Below are 5739 nucleotides of genomic sequence, written 5' to 3' on the forward strand. Positions count from 1 at the left end.
CTCATTTTTCATCCTCCTGCAGCTCGTGGAGCAAACAGGTTTTATCTCCAGTCCTCCTGGTCGCCTCCATCCTGGATCAGCGGAGCTGCTGGTCAGGTGGAGGTCCGTCCAGACGCCGCATACACTCACGTTTACGACTCAGAACAGCTTCATCACCAGGGAAAGGAAAATACTGGCTGCTGGATTGTGGTTTAGAACCAGAGTTTGGGAGGAGATCCAGCGTCTGCTCGGGGACTAAACTCTCCTCAGAGATGTCCACCTGCCACAGGACAACAGTTGGTGTTTGTGTTGGAGGAGACGGCTGACCGCCGCGGCGCTCTGCAGCGGCGATGGCAGAAAAACCCTCAGAAATTCACGCTTGGCTCGGCTGTCACACACGGTCATTGTCCACGACCTCGTCTGAAAAAGGGTTACGGATGTGAGGGTTACAGAAATGACATTAGACTCGTTTTAGTCTGACAGGAAAGAAAGAGAAATAATTCAAGAGTATAAACAGTTATTTCACTTATTTTAATTTATTAGTGGAATGTCCTTGAACGCAACATTTCATGTTCAACAGGATCCAAAATAATTATAATAATATAACTACCAATTTTAATTTATGGTTATGTTACAGATTCAATCTAAAGAATCCACATTTGTTGGTGTTTACTCATTTAAAAAAACATTTGGGTTTAGCTAATATTTTAGCAACATGATCACATGTTTGGCTAATTTTTTTCACTAAGGAATTTTATGCTATTTTGGAGTTTAGCTAGTATTTAAACAATGTGCTAGCTTGTTTGGCTAATTTATTATCTAATGATGTTTTTATGCTAATTTGCAGTTTATCTAATATTTTATCAATATACTAACGTTTTTGGCAAATTTCATTTATAGAGTAATTTAAGACTATATTGAGTTTAGCTAATATATAAGGAACAAGCTAGCTTTTTTGGCTAATTTGGGGTTTAGCCTCTATTTTAGCAACAGGCTAATGTTTTTGGCTAATTTAGTTTACTGAGAAATTTTACGCTATTTTGGAGTTTAGCTAGTATTTAAGCTAGCTTTTATGGCTAATTTGACATCTGCTAAGGTTTTTGGGACTAATTTGGGGTTCAGCTCATATTTCAGTAACACACTAAATATTTTTTGCAAAATTAGCATTTATTAGAGGTTCTTGAAGAATTTTACTACTAAATTTTTCAGAAATTTAGTTTTTTTAAGCAAACAGCTTTTGCCTTTTGAGCAAATCTCTTCAGCAATTAAAGTAAAATTTGTGACCATTTTCCACAAAAGCTTCAGCATCTTTAGCGACTACTTTCAGCTAAAAGCATTCACACCAACATTATCACAGGTAATGTACCTTTTCTATTTATCCTGAAATCCTGCATGCGGCCACAATAAACCTGATTTTACGAATAAAACAGTTTCCTTTAGATTTGTTTAAATGTTTTTGGTGTCACGAGTGTTAAGACAGAAACTCTTAAAGGTTTTTCTGGTCGACCGGTTGTTGTTGTAAATTAGAAACAGACGCACTGAAGCGTTTTCAAACCAACTATTAGAGCTGAAGACACAAACACGACCCAGAACATCCAAACAGCTCCACACATACTCCAGTCCTTCAGTACCATCAGGACTTTAAGGTTTGTTTGTTAGATGAAGATACTCAGACGTCTCAGCCTCCTGCTCCTTCAGGCCCGACGTCCACGTCGGTCCATCTGAAACCAGCATCAGCTCCTGCAGGATTCTGGTTTGGAGCAGATCTCCTCGGGATCTGTGGCTTTCCGTGTGCTGCCGAGCGCAGATGGGACGACCACGAACAGTGAATTAAATGTAGAGGGAGAGAGGACGAGGAGCAGGAACATCTGGAGCGGAGGAAGGAAACCCAACGAGCACAGAGACAGATGGAGGAGCGATCACAGCCGCCAGACTCGGACAGAAGTCATGGAACAAACGTTCCTCCATTCACTGGAAGTTCATGAACCAGAGCCGCTCAGAAGCTGCAGATCTGCTCTCTGCTGCATCACATTTCTCCCAGTCAGACCGTGGTTAACATTCAGAAGCTGCTGCTGCAGCAGGTTCCCTCCACGCCGCCGCCGCCGCTGCAGCAAGCAAATGTGCTCCAGCGATGCTCTGCGCTTGTCGACACATTAGTGGGGGATCGGAGGGGATTGGCAAAAGCCCAAATTAATGTGCAGAAAAGCGAAGCCCTCGAGGAAGCTTAGCGCTCTGATTGAGATGCAGCTTCACGTCTGCCTCCTGCAGCCGGACGGAGAAGATTCTGTCTGCTTCTGCTTCATCATCCCAAACTGATGCGGTTTGGACTCTCATCAGGACCTCATCCGTCCTGGAACGTCCCGGCGCCCACTGCCCCCCTCACCCCCCCACCTGTCTGACGGGAGGTTGCCTCATCATGACCTGAAGCGGAGGAGCGCCACGTCAGAAGCAGAAGCCTGGCGAGGCCTGAGCTAAAACAAGTCTGAGCTCTCCGACTCGTCTGCCGATCCAGAATCAGGAGCTTTAGAGTTTAAATGAATTCATGGAAGAAGAAAACAGGTGTGGAATCCACATGAGACCAAGAAGGTCTGAAGCCCTCGCTCCGATCAGAATGGCGTTTTCTTCTTGTGGCATTTTCTGATGACGTTTATGAATAATTCGATCAGGAGCAGAAGAAAAAAATGAGGTTTGAAGAAAATCATATTTGTGACGTAGGAAATACGCTAGGCGAGCGCCAAGCTCTCTGCTCCAAGATCAACAGGGAAGGGAAGAGGGGGCGGCACTGCTCCCACCCACAACTCCTGCTGCTCTGCAGAAACTATGTCCTAGAAAACAGCACAGTTTTTACATTTTGGCTAAAAACAGCCTCATTATCATGAAGAGACGACTGAGAACGATTTGAAAATATTCAAACATGATCAGAGTGGAACTCTAAATATAGAATAAAGTTCTATTTTTGTGTCTATTATTGTAGAGGTCAAAGAAAACGTCTTTCCTTTAGTCAAACTTTATTCAAACTGAGCAGACAGATATATAATCTTTAAACTTCCTTATTGAAGACAACATTTGTGAGCTCCACGCGTGTCATCAAATGTTTTCTGCAGAAATCTACTATTCATTCCACTTTCTAAATTAACATCAAATTTAGCCTTAAAATGGTTCCTATTCAGGACATTTAAACCCTTTTAGCTTCTCTGTCACTTTTTTAATCTTCTGAATAATTTTATCACTTTAGATTTCTCACTTTTTCTTTGTAACTCAAATGTTTTAACTGGAATTCTGAGCATATTTTAAATGTTGTGAAGCCAAATCCAGTGAAACTCGTCTGCGAGAACATGAACTGGTTTCAGTTCTGTAGCACTTTGAGATGTGTGACGAGACCGAGCTTCAGGCGCTAAACGGGCTGAGCGACGAAGAAAATGAAAGTCTTTTTTAAGCTAATGTGGAGTCCGCATTTTCAGCTTTCAGCTTCTGGGTTTTCAGCTATCAGCACTGATCTTCAGCTCACAGCATTCGGACTGATCACAGGTAGTGCTGGTGTGAATGATCTAGTTTGACTTCATTTCCCACCACAGCAGTCAGAAACCTTTCCCCTTCTGGCTGACGCTCACCTGTCCAACAGCCAATCAGCTTCAGTTACTGACAGACGGCAGAATGACGACAGCGACGCCCACAGGACATTTTACTCCATGTGCCCCAACGGCAACTTTTTCTGAGAGATTTTTGTTCACATTTTGCAGCCGTTCACATAATTCAATATAAAAAAAGAGAAAACAAAATGTTGCTCAAACTTCTGTTTGTCTAATCTGATAAAGTGGAATTTTGCTAAATCTTCTTTGTACGACGTTTAAAAACATTTGAAATGTTCTGTTGCATAAATGACCTGCAGGGAAATCTCGAGTTCTCATGTGATTCAAAGGAATCAAAGAAAGCCCAGAATAAGTTGAGTCTCCACCGACAGATTAGGACAGAAATAGCCTGGATTTCCATGAACTGTACATCAAATATGGCTGACAGTAGGAGAGCGTCTGACCACGCCAAAGCCCCATAATCCCCCTGGGCGAGAACAATCATAACGGCTGGACAGGAGGTAAGCTCATCCACTGCGTTTATGTAATATTTCAACATTCAAAGCGCTGACGTCTTTCTGCCTCGCTTTGACCTTTTGCCCCCCCCCCCGAAGGCCAGCCGCTGGTTCGTGGGCCGGAAACGCCACTGAGACGTCCCGTCATCAAAGCCAAGTCAGAACTCTTACAAACTCAGTTCTTCTGCATCTGGACTTTAAAACCCTCTTTTCTAAATCTGCCTAAATGAGAAAGAAAAGGTTTTAGAGGCGTTACGCAACACATAAACCACCTCACCGCCGCCGCCGTTTCCAACGCCAGATTCTCTGTTGTAGCAGAAACTATGACGTTTGTCAGACGTCCTGCATGTGAGCGGATGGAGGGAGAGATCTGGTGACACCTACGGGTGGAGAGATGGGCGGTCTGCTGCCGCTGGAGGCTGGAGGGACCACCGATGGAGGAGAATAGAAATGAAGCTTTATTCATTTAAGAGCGGCCAGCTGCTCGCATTCACCACATAAACATAAAAAACTAAGATAAATAAAAACTTTTAAAAAACCAATGAAAATCCTTTAGTTAAAAAAGTGAAAATAGTAATTAAAATGAAAATAAATCCATAAAATATTCATAAATCAAGACCTCATGATGGACACAGAACTGCAGAAAAACGCTCCAGACAGAATCTGTAGCGAAATGAAGACAAACAGAAAAGAACAGACAGGATTTAACAGATTCTGTGAATAAATATGTGTTTAAGTCTTAACCATCAAATCCTTGTGGACTTTATCTAAAACACACATAAAATGTACTGTAATGCTGAAACAACAACAACCAACAGGAAACAAACAAAGTCATTCAAAATAAAAGCTGTTTGTATTGAGTGATGTCACTTCAACAGTGGAGAGAAAAAGACGAGAGGATGAAAAAAGAAAATCCTCCTCAGGACTCCGAGGTTGGTGTTGATCTGCAAACAAACCCAGAAGATCAGAACTTTCTCTGCTGCACAGAGAGCTCCACCAGATTCTGGGTCTGAGACCGAACCGAATGTTGGACGTTGAAGTGAACCGTATCTTCAGTGTCAAACGGATCTTCTGCTCAATTAAATATCGTCTATGACATCACAGCAGCTCGTTACTTGTTTATTAAAAAACAAGTTTTCTACATTTATTGATTTTTATTTGTAATAAACAAATGATTCACTGAACCAAACTAAACCGGGACCTAAAGGTCAAAGTTTCAACCAAAGTTTCCTCCAACTGAAGGCGGTTCTGAAACAGGAACCTCCCGGACCAGCAGGTGTCAGAAACAGCTTTTCTACGGTTCTGAAAACATCTGCTTGCTGCTGAATTCTCTTTTGGACCGGCGCCGTTTTCCACCTGAAGGCAAAACCAGGACGGCGTGCAACAAAGGAGGAAGGAGGAGGGGTCAGATTTATTTCTTAAGCTGCAAAATAATTCTGTCGGTGACATCTGTTTATTGCTTTATGCAATTTGAATGAGCCACAACTCAGTTTTATGAGATCCATCTTTAGAGCTGGAGAAGATGCAGAAGATGCAGAACTTCACTCGGTGATTGTCTCAACGACGCTGTGAGTTAGGATACATCCTCCTCGAGGAGGAGGAGGAGGAAGAGGAGGAGGAGGAGGAGGAGGAGGAGGAGGAAGAGGAGTAGGAGGAGGAGGAGGAGGAAGAGAAGA

The sequence above is a fragment of the Oryzias melastigma genome, linkage group LG11 (genome assembly GCF_002922805.2).
Source record: "Oryzias melastigma strain HK-1 linkage group LG11, ASM292280v2, whole genome shotgun sequence".
In the NCBI taxonomy this organism is placed as follows: Eukaryota; Metazoa; Chordata; class Actinopteri; order Beloniformes; family Adrianichthyidae; genus Oryzias; species Oryzias melastigma.